We start from the raw sequence: 14432 nt of genomic DNA on the forward strand, positions 1-14432 counted from the left end.
TAGCTGTGGAACCTTATCTCTTACCCTCTCAAGCTCCATTGTTGCTCCCTAAGCTCAAAAGTGCTCGATCTCTCTCCCTAGCCAATCAAACTTGTTGATTCTTTAGGGATTGGTTGAGAAGGCCTAGATCCACACTTCCACCAAGAGAAAAGTTGATTCCCCCACCAATCCCTTGCGGATCTTGTTACTCTTGGGTGTTTGAGCATCCTAGACGGTTGAGGTCACCTCGAAGCCATATTCCATTGTGGTGAAGCTTCGTGGTCTAGTTGGGAGCCTCCAAGCTTTGTGTGGAGTTTGCCCCAACCTTGTTTGTAAAGGTTCGGTCGCCACCTTCAAGGGCACCTATAGTGGAATCATGGTACCTTGCATCGTGCGAGGGCGTGAGGAGAATACGGTGGCCTTAGTGGCTTATTGGGGAGCATTGTGCCTCCACAGCGCTCCAACGGAGACGTACTTCCTGTCAAAGGGAAGAAACTTCGGTAACACATTCTCGTCTCCATCGGTTCCACTTGTGGTTATCTCTAACCTTTACTTTGTGTATGCTTATATTGTTGACTATATCTTACTTGTCTTAATAGCTCGTGTTGTTAGCTCCATTAGGGTTCACCTCATTGTCGTAACATTTGTGAACCCATATGTTGTTTACCTTAACTTGCTAAGATTATTTAAAAAGTGGTCGTTGTCTATTCACCCCCCCCTCTAGTCAACCATATCGATCCTTTCACTTGCGATGCAACCAAAAGCTCCCTAATAGTGGCGGGATAGTTTCCCTCTTCAGCGCTAGAGGACATCAAAACAGAGCAAATTTCAGTTTGAGTACTAATAACAAAATTGAAGGAATATTTTTTTACCTAAAATCATAACATGGATCCTTATTAGAGCAAGAATACTTCTCACAAATAATCAGAACAGAGATCCATATTAGAGCATAAAAACTGGTACTGATATGAAGATATGAACCACTTTATAAGATTCAAAATCTAGAAACTCTAGGTGTGAACTACATGGATGCTAATAAAATAAAACGAATTAGATTAAGCTAGAATTTCAAATAACATATACACAGGCACCATGATTGCATTACGACACAATCATTTTCACATAATCCAAGCCAAAAACAGATCTCCTGTGATGAGAAACCTTGTAGGTAGAGAGGTCAACGAAGACACAGATTGAATAGAGCGTGGTCGGCATCCACGCAATCATGTAGCAACAAGGTCGCCCTATGAGTGAAAATGTGTACGAGGTCTCCCTATGATTGAAAATGTTTGCTAACCTAGGCTCCAGCATGGCCTCCTCCCCATTGGCACCCACTTTCGATGCCCCCTCCTCCGCGTCGGGTTCTGCCTGCCTTCTTCCCAGGATCCTTCTTCTTATAACAATTGGATAAATGCTAGACCAGGTTGCTTTATTTGGAGATTTCAAAGGAGAACTTTGTGAGTCACGCAACACATCCCACAAACTATTACCATTATCTAAGTAAATGTACTCTACACGGTGTTTTTTGTTGCATCCAGCATGCACTTCAATTAAATAAGTAGAAATAGCCTGTAAAATTCAAAAGGAGAACGATGGTAATTAAACATTATGTGTCTTACAGTGACTTATAAGTACAAGAGTTAGCACTGGAAGGATTACTAACCTTGAAACTATCACACTTCACACAAAAGTAACATAAACTGACCTGTAATGACACCTTTTAACTGAAGTGCATTAAAATTTCGTGCTATACTCGTTATAACATGATCCACAATAAATCACTCAAAATGGCTGCCAAATTATAACAAAAGAAAGATAATATTTATATATATTACATGCGGCATCTTGAGCACGAGTTTATGGGGTTAATTGGTTCATTGACACTCATAATATAATATGTCATAGCTACAATTGTGGCATGAAAATCTTAGGCAAAAAGGGCCTGATTGTTGGTCTCCAAGAAGTTATCACACAGTTGATTGCAAGTAGTTCCTCAAAGATCTAAAATAACAGAGAGGGTCATCAAAGTTGTTGTCGTCCCTATAGAATAGGCTTCACTATTGTCAAGGACCAACACATGACTTAGAACACAACAGAAGCAAATACATGTATTGTTTGAATAGAAAAACTTCATGAATCCTGAATACTTCGCTAACCTATAAAATCTTGAAGCCTAATAAAACACTAGGGGTGGCATAATTGTCAGTAAATAAGAACAAGAATATTGGCATGTCAACCAGGAAGTGTACAATGTGAATGCCTCAACGGTTTATATGCGATGGTACAAGAGTAACTTATCATTGTGTTTTAGTGATTGTTCTTGATCCGTTGAAAAATAAACACGCAAACCCAATACATACAAAAAAATGCAACGGAGGAAAAGGGTGAGATGCATATACCTAGTTAAAGTTCAAAGAACTTTTGATGGCAACTACACTTTACTTGACAAAGGTTAGTAGTAGCTAAAGAATTAGTCGATATCGCCATCCATTCACCATCTCCAGAAATAGTAGCCACAAAAGTCGATCGAAGCTCCTATGATGAAGTCAAACATACCTATAATCCGAATGTAACTGTCAATTGCATGAAAGTAAATTCATTAGTTTGTCATAAGAAAATTAATAAAATATAAAATGCACTGCAATTGTACCCCTAGTTGACTACATTATATGGACAGCATTGACGTACAAGTATAATGGTTGCACAGGCACATGAAAATTCTCCACTAAGGATCAACTAAAATAGTACCAATAATCCGGTTAAGACAGACATGCATAAAGATAGAAGAGTGAACCTATTAAACATGGTTCATAGTAAAAAAGACGAGGGAAGGAACAACCTATTAAGCAAGGTCCAAGTAACATTTCTGAATGAAATGTCCACATATGAAGCACATACAGAAATATTGTTTAGCAAAGAAGTTAACCAACAATATTATACCATTGTTTTTCTCTACATAATTATTCCATTAATATGATAGAATGCTAATTCCAGATATATTTTTACATTAAACTATGACAACAAATTCTAAATGGTCACAAACCTTGTCTAAATTGAAATGGCTAGGCTTTCATGTTCCTTGCTGGCGGCCACCAAGTAAAAGGAGAAAGAAGAAACCACCAAGGTCTTCCCACAAAACTAAAGCTCACTTAGATCTACTTTTTACTACAGCCATAAGTAATTTCCATTTATTTCCTACATGTATAATCATGAAGGAATAAAATATCACAAGATCCAATAATGAGTTTGAGAAATGCATGTAATTTATACATAAATCAAGGAACACACATTGTGTGAGGCTTAGCCGGCATCGGTATGTCCTTCTGCAGCGACACCATGACGAGGAGAAGCACGAATACGAGCGTCTCGCCGGAGACGGTGAAGGCGACGCCAATCATGTTGCGTCTAGAGAGCGACCCGGCGAGCACCTCCTCATGGATGGGTGTGTGTTGTGGCTTCTTTATCGCATTGTGTGTCGATAACGATGACACGACAGTTCATACACATAACCTAGCAAAGTCTTCATACAAGGTGTTAATTGAGAAGGCTCGACAAAGAAAAAAAAACTTGATGAAAAAACTTGAATAATCAAGGTGTCCTTTTTCTCATTAAAAAAATTAAATGTTACTAAGTTGTTGTGTGCTTACTCACCAATATTTGAATGCATTCACAGGTATCGTGAGAGAAACTGCCATGCATGGGTTTTGTTTAATCCTAAGCATAAAATGGACATTTAGAACTTATAAAGAATCATGGCATAAATGTGCAGGTGCCATCATTAGCATTAAGTATTTTTTTTAGTTTCCAACAACACAATGACTGAACTATTTCTTTTGATAATAGTTAAGTTTACTTAGTTCTTTTCCTTTTAGAATTGCACGTCCTTCAATGGATGCTCCTCTTTTTCAATGGAAAAATGTAATGACGATAATCTTCTAGAGTGTATTGCCTATATGGAAAGCAAGCTAGATAATCATATCTGCATAAAAACCGAGTAAGTGAAAATCTCCTTCAAGGCAATTCTAAATTGCATCAGAATTTAAGTAACATCTATAAGTACTACTTATATTACTAAACACTATTTACCTTGTTCCTTATCGGACAAAGTGGTTTTTGAAAATTCATAGAAAATAAGCGCATATTGTAACACGTAGAGCTTAACTTGTTATTCCTTTCTCGGAAAAAAAATCAGGTACTATGTATGCTGGAGTACAAACAGTTGATTTTAGTTTGGAATGCAGCAAAGCAGACATAAACCATGAGGCCATAACTTGATCAAGTATTTAAAGTCAGGTCAATTCTAGCAATCCAGATTCATCCATCAAGCAACAAAACCATATAGTAATCATCACCATACTTCCATCAAGGATAAATTTATCATCAAGAAACCAAATCCACCAGCCACCAGCAGGATGAACCCCCAATGACCAAACTCAAAAAAGATGCAGACATGAATAGAGCCAAAAACCAAGGTGCATACGTTCTTACTTTTTAATGTACTTCATGGTGGTGTGCTCGTTGGAGCACTTGTCACTCATCAGTCTGACACTGCCGTTGTTAGCCCTTGGCGTCATCTATACGCAGACACTAACCTCCTATGTCATGTGTGGTGGCTCGTCCCTCCCATTCGAGGTTGCTGCTGAAGACATGGACCGGCGCTGCACAACCGTTGCCCATGGAATTCAAGAGCCCCGTCACATTCATAACTTGGTCGTATGAGAATAATCAAATAACGGTTTAGATTTTCATGCACAGCCTCTTTGGGTTTTCATCAAATACATTTTGGGCATATAAAATACGAATATGCACAACTGTAAATTAGAAGAAAATAGAGCGCCCAGAAACCTCACCTCTCGTCGCGGCGGTGTGGTCCGTGAGATTGAATTTTTCAAAGACGATACAGAAGACAACGAGGAGGAGAGGGTCGTCAGCGCCGAGGTTGGGCTTCTGTGGCACGTACTCCACCTCGACCTGCAATACACCATGGCATTAGGCGCCGCTCGAGCAGATTACGGGACAACGGAAACAGAACTCGCCTGAGGGCGGGGGTCGGGTTCGGGGCGTGCGCTCTCATCGGAGAGCTTACCGGCTCCCGCGGCCCTTCTCTTGCAATCCCTGCAACGGCGGGTGAGGTGGGGGTGGCTGCGCCTGGTGTCCCCGACTTGGGGCTCGCCGCGGCGGCGATGGCGGTGGGGGTGGCGGTGGGCATGACCGTCGGCGGCAAAAGCGAGCGAGGCGACCCCCTCCTCCTTGGTGCCTCCGCTGCGCTCCTTCCTCTCTCTGGCGGCGACGATATTTGGCAGGGGAGAGATGAGATCGGGAGCGAGTTGTGGGAAGAGGTTGGTGTGGGACGTGTATGTCCGAGCAGTTTATTCTCTCTGTATTCTTTTAGCGACGATGGATGGAAACATGGGCTGGTTTTTCGGGTATTTCTTTCTTGCATGATCGAGTGATTTTTTTCTACCTTGTGCCATCGAGGGGTTGGGATGGGAATCGAGCGAGGTACGTTGTCTTATGAACGATGGTGGCGGTTACATGTGGTCGAAGGTAGAGGGTTTTCCATGTGAATCGTTTTTTTTCCTGTATTTAATCGATTGGTTCATGAAGGAATGAAAAAAATCGGTGAAACTGCTAGCGGCGGTAGTGCTAGCGACGGGGGATCTATCGTGGTCGAACCATCACGACAGACGACAGACCCCCTTTAATACTGCTAGCGGTGGCAGTGCTAGCGTGGGGATCTGTCGTGGTCGAACCATCACGACAAACGGTAGATCCCTTTAATAGTAGAGAAAATGCATTTGATTAAATGAGAATAATGTTCAAATGTGAAATGAAGCAAAATATGTGATTAAAATGGATGCTAGCCGGCAGTAAAAACGAAATTTGGGTCATTTTGTTGGGACGGCCGATCCGTTTAAAAAAATGAATATACCAATTTAAATGAATAAAATATGAATAATACGCGCGCCCGCTTGGATCGCGGGGTTGCAGTTGCTGTGAGATGGTGCGGGGCAACCGCTTGCGCCACTTTTCCCTCTTGTCACTCTTTTTTTACTGTACTGTGCTTGCATCATGCCTTCCTGTTTTGCTTCCCGTGTTGGGTGTAGTGGTGGCTACACGTCAGACCTTCAGGAAATTTATAATATCCCTATACCACTTCCTTATCTTATCCATTGCGGCCAACGCCTCAGCCACTCCTCCCAAGCATTTTCCGGGTTCATCGTCCACTCCAGAGAAGCCTCACAACCACCGCTCCTCGATGTAGTTTTATCGAATTAGACATAAGTACGCACACATTTTGTGCCCTAAAATTTGTTCAAGCATCGAAATGGGTCTTCAGGCTAGGGCGCCTCAAAGATACTACCTACTCCTACGTAGGATCCAGCAACGGGATGGGCACCATCGGTCGTCTCGTCTAGCTCGCTCGCCGCCGCTCGAGTCTTCTTCCTTCCTACACGTCGCATCAAGCATGGCCAAGCCGCAAGTACTGGGCGCCTCATCAATGGCCGAAAACACCAGCCGGACAAGTGACGCCCTGCTCTCAAGTCTCTATGTAGGCATCAGTAGTAAATGCAGTGCTGTAGCTGTAGCTGCCTTGCACAGAAGTGGCGCAGTAAATTGTCAAGTCGGTCAAAGGGCCGCTGCTGCTGCTGCTGCTCCAGCCTCTATCCACCTCACCTCGTGGCCACAGCCTCGATTTGATTTGATTTCCTTCCTCAGTGGCCAAGTCACGCGATGGACACGGCTCGTTAATATATTATCTTTCGGATTCGGACACGGGCCGGCCGGTCACATGCAGGTCTGGTAGAGCACGTACTACGTTCTCCGATCCAATTGTTTTTTTTCCTGCTGGTCATGGACTCCATGGCTGGCTGTCGTATGAGAAGACGGGCCATGCTACACGAGCCACGTAGTAGTAGCAGCGGCAGCGGCAGCGGCAGCAGCTGAGGCTGAACCGACTGCGTGCATGCGGTGGCCGGCCGGCCCTGTTGCTGCGTCCGCTCTTGTCCGAATCATCTCCGAAGCTGGCGTGAGGGCTGTGCCGTACTGTACGAGCGCAAGCCTCCCCACTAGTCTAGTCGGTCGCGGCTGCCACGGCACGGCAGCGTGGTGGATTAATTAACTGGTATTTCGCCTCGAAACCATACGGTTCGCAGATGCGACTTTTTCGCCCATGCAGGTGCTGTGCTTACTTACTCCTGAGCAAGGCAGACGTCAGCGGAGACGAAGCACGGGACCAGGTATTTTGAAATGGAAGACGAAGACCGACCGGCCAGGATTTGGGGTTGAATTTTTGTTTAGGGTTACGGAGAGCTTGCCGGGCGCCGGGGTCAGCTTTAGCCAGCGTGTTTAGGAGTGGTAGTACTAAAAGGCATCACTCGCCGTCGCCGGTGTGGACGTGTGGTGTGTCGTTTGGAGCCGACGGAGGAAAAGATGCGCGTACGTACGTAGATGGAACCAAGGGAAAAGGTTCTTCCGGTACGAGCGAATCTTTACGGATAGCAGCAGCTACCGCTAGTAGTACTACTACAGTTCTACTACACCAGTCTACGGCGAACGGTACAGTGGCGAACGGCACGAGAGGAGGAGTAAATGAGTGACGTAGGGGGCCGGAACGTCCTGATACCCGCCGCAAGCATGCATGCATGCATGCATGGCGCTCGCATCGGCATCGCCATGGCTGGCTGCCGCATGCGTCTACATCGGCCGGCTGTTGGACGAAGCTTTGCAGGAGGGAGGGTGAGGGGCGTCGCACGTGACGGGGCGGGAGGGGAGGGGGCATGCTTCCCCATATTAGCCCAGCTACGGCCGTAGCCCGGCCTTAGGGTGTGCAGAAGCAGAGCACAGGAGAATAGCTTTAGCTTGGCTGGCTAGGATGCCATTGTCATGTCACACCCGCTGGCGTCCCTTTCCGCCCATGGCGACGCTCTTCTTCCTTCCTCCCTTCACAGGGGAGAGAGAGTGTGTGTGTGGGTGACAGCTGATAATCTAGTACTCCAGCTTTGATCGGTTTTCTTGGGGACGTGACGGGGACCCGCATTGATGCAGTGCGTAAGCTACGGCGAGTGCTAAACCAACGTAGGATGGGTGCCATATAGGTGGGTAACAAGGGGCCTACGTGAGGCGACCGAGCTGTGTGCATGTGGCTGCAACTTTTACCAGCGCTCCGTTTGACTACCGGGAAAGCGCGGTCAAGCAAGGAGGAAAGTGACAGCTAGAGCCGATCAAAGGGATGAAACGGGTGTGGACGTGAGGTGACAACGCTAACTAACCATAGGCACCGGGCCACACGCATGTGATTTGATGTCTGGTAGTGACGCGGTGGTTGAAAGGGGATTCGAGTGTCTTTTTTCACAAGCTCCGCGTCACTGCCAGCAAAAGCATACGGAGCTTCGAGGAAAGAATAGTGGATAACGCTCGAGATTACCCGGCGGTAGACCGTAGACACACGTACATGTTTGTTGATCTGGGCTTTGAAAAGCAAGATGCCAATGCTCAAGCCCAGGCTCCGGCCGAATAATATACTCTCTCCGTTTCTAAATATGAAACATTTTAAAAATTACACTATGGACTATATACGGATGTATATAGACGACTATATACGGATGTATATAGACGACTATATACGGATGTATATAGACATATTTTAGAGTATAGATTTATTCATTTTGCTCCGTATGTAATCTATAGTGTAATCTTTTGAAGGTCTTATATTTAAGAACGGAGAGAGTATTATTTTTGTGAGATCAATACAAGTTTGTTCCATTAAGATAGAGCTATACTCCTTTGACAGGAGTTTCTCAAATACTCCTACATGGGAGGCCTTTGCCGAGCCACATAGTCGTTGCTCCCTCAGCAATCTCCAACACTATTCTAAAACCTATGTAATTTATGTAGAATAAACACTCTCTCGATCATTAGAGCATCTACAATCGAACATCTCAAACAATCTCTCATACGTTCACCGACGCGTCCGGTCAGTGACCAGAGAGGAGAAAAAAAAAAAAATGACCTAATCGGACCCCTCATATCATCCATATCAATGTTTAAGAAATCGGTAACCGGTAACTGCTCGGTCGGTTTGGGAGTAGCGATTAATTAGTGAATCAGCCTATTAACTGAATTAATCGGTCGACCATTAATCGGTAGATTAAACTGAAACTTTCCAAGTTATATCTTGATTTTGAATGTATTATACCATAATTCCACGCACCTAGCTATGTAATATACCAAAATATTCTATTGTAAGCATATAAAAAATAGACAAGAGGTAAAATTAATAATCGTTATACATCCAAATATATAAAATCTCAAAATTAAAAATTATAAGTTAAAGATTTAAACTTATTTGTATACTTGCTAACATACTTCACACGATACACTCCAGATAACAACCAAAACCAACAGTCACACCCATCTAGAAAATTGTAATTCATAATCTACTAATATATGAATGTGGATTCTCCACTAAGATAGGGTTAAAGATAGTAGTGCCTTGCCTACTGGTGACACCATTGAGGAGGAGATTGGGGAGCATCCCATGGGAGGGGATTGGGAGTGGCCAAGTGGGGTGGGGTTCAGGCAGGTGACCAGAATGGCGGAGCAACTAGATCTTGCAGGTGTAGTGTGGTGACTGGCACTGGTGAGAACACGACTAGCCACCAACCAAGTTAGGAGGGGATGAAAGGAGAATAAGGAAGCAGGAGGAGGGCCAAACCCTAGGTATTTAGTAGCGAGAGGGGTGGCACGGGTTATGTGCCAAAATTTTGGGATTCATTTGCCCACCAGTTAATGGGCCAGTAGTGATTAATCGGCCTCACAACTAATTAATTGGTATGACAACTGATTAATCGGTCTAACTGGCCTATTAATCGGCATGGCAAGTTAACACGATGAATATTCGATTCGGTCACCCTAAGAGTAGCGATTAACTGGCAAGTTAACTGGTTAATCGGACGAATTCTTGAACAATGATCCATATACGCCCGGGCTGTCCGCGAACCCTGGTATTCATCTCAAATATAGAGTTATGGAGGCTCGCGGAGGCACCCGGACGTGCCCTCTCAGTCCGCCACGTCGGACGTGACCTATCCCCAAACCACCTTTTCTTTTTTTCGTTATTCATTTTTTTTCTTTCTATTTCTTTCTCTCCACCAAGAACGTGCAACAAACCAAACATTTGAGGAAGATAATCAAGAGTGTGTCTACGCGAACGGACAAATAGGGAACACACGAGGTCACTGACCGGACGAGTCCGCGGACGTTTTAGGGGTCATATTTGCTATGTTTGGTTGTAAATACCCTTAAAGACTTGATCTCAGTAACTAAGTGATCGAATACCGAACGATCTAAGCTAGAATCAGAAAGACAAGATAAAAGCAGTCGCTGCTCTCCTCCGCCTAGCGCTCTACGCTGGTAGCTACTCCGGCTTCGACGGCTGATACTTGTGATCTGCGTTGGGTTTTTCATAAAGAGGAACGGGTTATCATAGCACAATGTGGGTAAATATTTTCCTCAGTTATGAAACCAAGGTTTATCAACCAATAGGACTATCAATCACAACCGTCTTCAGCGGCTGCACACAAATGAACAAACAAATTGCACCCAACAATGGCAAGAGGGTTGACAATCCTCTTGTTCTTGTTATTTGCAAGCGAGTGAGGTATGTAGATAATTACAGATAGCAAGATAAAATAAAAACAAGAAAATGGTAGCAAAGTATTGAAGGTTTTTTTTTACACGTTGTGAATAGATCTGGGGCCATAGTTTTCCCTAATAACATCTCTCATGAAAACTAGCAAATGGTGGGCAATTTTTTTACTGTTGGGCAATTGATAGAAATGCGGATAGTTATGCGATATTCACGGCAATGATCATGTGTATATAGACATCACGTCCATAAACAAATAGACCGACTCCTGTGTGCACCTATTGTTATTACTCCACTCATCGACCGCTATCTATCATGCATCTAAAGCATTAAGTAAAACAGACTAATACATGCAGAACAATGACATGATGTAGACAAAGTAAACACAAGCCATATGAATAAACCCCATCGTTTATCCTTAGTAGAAGCAACACAAAGACGCTTCTTGTCCCCTTCTATCATTGGGGTATAGAAAATTCGCGAGGTTAAACCTACTACGACGCACCTCTCTCACCGAAGAAATATCAATCTAATTGGGACGAACTATTTCAATAGATCGGAGAGAATTATGAAGATATCATAATGATGCACATAAGAATCATATAAGTATTCAGAGGAGACTCAAATATTTATCATGAATAATCTGAACATTAACCCATAATTTATCAGATCCCAACAAACGCACCGCACAAAAGGAATTACATCATGTGGATCAAAGCGAAGATGCGATGATCATTGTATTGAAGATCAAGAGAGAGAGAGAGAGATATTGCCATCTAGGTACTGGTTATGAACCCATAGGTTTGTGGTGAACTACTCACACATCATCGTGAGGGCAACAAGGTTGTTGAAGAAGCCCTCCGTGATCGATCCCCTCTCCGGCAGGGTACCAGAACGGAGCTCAAGATAGCCTCACGTTGGAAGAGAGACTTGCGGCAGCGTGAAAAGTGCTTCGAGACTCCTTGTGATGTTTTTTGGGTATAAGAGAATTCATTAGCCAAAAAATGGAGTCACGAGGGCCTCGAGGGGCCCATAAGCCAACAGGGCGCCCCCAGGCCGCGTTGGGTTGGCTTGTGGGGCCCTCGTGAGCCCCCCAACCTTCCTCCAATGATTGTTGCTCTTATTTTGGTTCATAAAAAATCACCAAAAAGTTTCAGGTCAATTGGACTTCGTTTGGTTAGAAAAACCTAAAAAGGTGAAAAACATGCACAAAACATCAACTCGCACTGGGCACTGGGCTAATAGGTTACTGCTAAAAAATAATATAATTTGGTAAATAAATACCCCAAAAGTATTATAAAATGATAATTTAACAGCATGGAATAATAAAAAAATTATAGATATGTTGGAGACGTATCAAGCATCCCCAAGCTTAATTCATGCTCGTCCTCGAGTAGGTAAATGATAAAAACAGAACTTTTGTTGTGACATGATATCCATGATGTAACCTTATGCATGTATGCTCATTGGAAAATGATGATTTAACAAATATTAACACAACAATACTTATAGGTATAAGCAGCAAAATCATTAATCTTTCAAAGTATATGATCCTCAAACATTGTTTTACCTCATTCATCTTATTGTATTAGCAAGGCATGGCTCCATCTTCACCACATTAATACAAATGTCAAGCACCACGGTATCCAACTTAGGCAATTGGATCGTACTTTTTCAATATGCATCAACTTTTTATTCTTCATGCAGTACATGAGCGTTACCATTGGATATAGCATAAAGGTGGATTAGAATATGGTGGTAGGTTTCAAAGGGGTAAAACATGGAGAAGATAGTCTCACATCAACTAGGCGTACCAACGGGTTATGGAGATGCCCGTCGATAGATATAGATGCAAGGAGTAGGGATTGCCATGCAAATGATGCACCAGAGCTATAAGTGTATGAAAGCTCCATTCAAGCTAAGTGGGGGTGTGCATCCAACTTGCTTGCTCATGAAGACCTTGGGCATTTGAGGAAGCCTCTCATTGGAATATACAAGCCAGGTTTATAAAAAAGTGATTCCCACTAGCATATAAATGATATTACATGAGACTCTCTATATGAAGAACAAGGTGCCACTTTGAGGCACAAGTGTGGTAAAGGATAGTAGAAAAGTCCCTTCTCTCTTTTTCTCTCATTCATTTTTTCCTCTTTTCATCATTTTTTATTATGGTGGGGTCATTTGGCCTCCCCCATTTTTATTTCCTCGCTTGGACAATGCTCTAATAACGATGACCATCACACTTTTATTTACTTACAACTCAATATGAAAACTGATAGGACGGTATGACTCTATATGAATGCCTCTAGGAGTGTACCAAGATGTGCAAAGATATAGCGTGACATGTATCAAAAATGTGATGAATGGTGGCTTTGCCACAAATACTATGTGAGCTCTATATGATCATGCAAAGCATTATGATTATGAACGAACTAGTCATGTGAAGTGATGACGGCATTTGCATGGAAATATATCTCAGAATGGCTTTGAAAATGCAAGGATAGGTAGGCATGGTGGCTGTTCTAAGGAGGATATAAAAAGGCTTATGTGCAATAGAGCGTGTGAAAGTGCATGCTATGCCCCTAATCGTCTTTTGGTGTTAATGACAACACATACATAGGAAACTAATCCTATTTGTTGAGTGTATCTCAGGACGACAAGTACTTTAGTAGATTAAGATTTATGTGCCAAAGGTTGCTTTAAAAGATTGATGATTTATATTTCGAGAAGACTCGGGATTAAGAAGAGATGATGTAGAGTAGTCTTTTGAGTTTACTGATATTGAGTATAGGGATCCCGCACTATTAAGAGGGGATCACATGCTTTGCGATAAACTTGCTCATACCACATCTCTACAATCATATCAAACACCACATACTATCCACTCTGTCTTCAATTCAATACATGTCCAATTACCTCGGACATCCGGCTCCCTCCGGTCGTCCGAGGGCCGGAAGTCCGGCTGGCTTCGGCAATCCACAGCCAGGCACCAGTACTCTGTAAGGCTTATATCTCGGAAATCCGGCTCCCTCCGGACGTCCGAGGGCCGGACGTCCGACCAAGCTCCGGAAATCCAGAAGTCAACACCAGTAGAATGTGTGCCCTATATCTCGAAAATCCGGCTCCCTCCGGACGTCCGGGCGCCGGTTGTCCGACCCCCGTCGGAAATCCGAAAGCCACCACCAGTAGAAATTGTGGTGTATAACACGGACTTCCGGGCCACTCCGGACGTCTGTATGCTGATGAATTCAAATATGTTCAGGCACAACTACAAGCCTCAGACGACCGACCCCTGTCGGATGTCCGGCCGCTGATGAATTCAGAAGAGTTCCAGTCATGCCTACAGGTCTCGGACGACCGACCCTGTCGGACGTCCGGCCCCTCACGGACGCCCGGACTTCCGACAAGTGTCGGACGTCCGGACCCTGTGTGACTTATTGGACCTCCAACGGCTGGATTTCACTCCACACTATAAATACTCTTCTCCCACCTCGTGAAAGGGTGTTCAACACAGCTAAGACACACCCAAGAACACCTTTCCTCTCACTCACTCTTGTCTACACCAAATCCTAGATCCCAAGAGCATTTGTGAGTCCTTTTGAGTGTTGGTCCAATCAAAAGATAGATCATCTCCCTCTCCTCCTACCCACCAAAGTGATTTGTGATTTGAGCAAGTTTTGAGCAATCCCCGTGATCTTGTTACTCTTGGAGGTTGGAGACTCCTAGGTGGTAGGAGTCTTCGGAGAGGAATCAAACCATTGTGATATCCCCCGGAAAGTTTGTGAAGGTTTGGAAGCCACCT

At 43.8% G+C, this 14432-nt stretch overlaps 1 long non-coding RNA gene across 4 annotated transcripts; it reads right to left on the bottom strand.

The window, feature by feature from the left end:
• Positions 1 to 1029: 1029 nt before the first annotated feature.
• On the bottom strand, positions 1030 to 5465 carry LOC123404810. Of its 4 annotated transcripts, XR_006611917.1 has the most exons (6): positions 5066 to 5465; positions 4830 to 4950; positions 4468 to 4637; positions 3268 to 3499; positions 3023 to 3174; positions 1031 to 2552 (listed from the first exon to the last, which is right to left on the bottom strand). It is a non-coding gene; the product is annotated as an uncharacterized LOC123404810 (long non-coding RNA). The 4 variants fall into 4 exon arrangements; XR_006611915.1 differs by having other exon boundaries at positions 1030 to 2552; positions 3023 to 3499; XR_006611918.1 differs by lacking the exon at positions 3023 to 3174 and having other exon boundaries at positions 1031 to 2535.
• Between the last annotated feature and the right edge of the window lie 8967 nt (positions 5466 to 14432).

Source organism: Hordeum vulgare, chromosome 6H (genome assembly GCF_904849725.1).
Source record: "Hordeum vulgare subsp. vulgare chromosome 6H, MorexV3_pseudomolecules_assembly, whole genome shotgun sequence".
Taxonomy (NCBI): Eukaryota; Viridiplantae; Streptophyta; class Magnoliopsida; order Poales; family Poaceae; genus Hordeum; species Hordeum vulgare.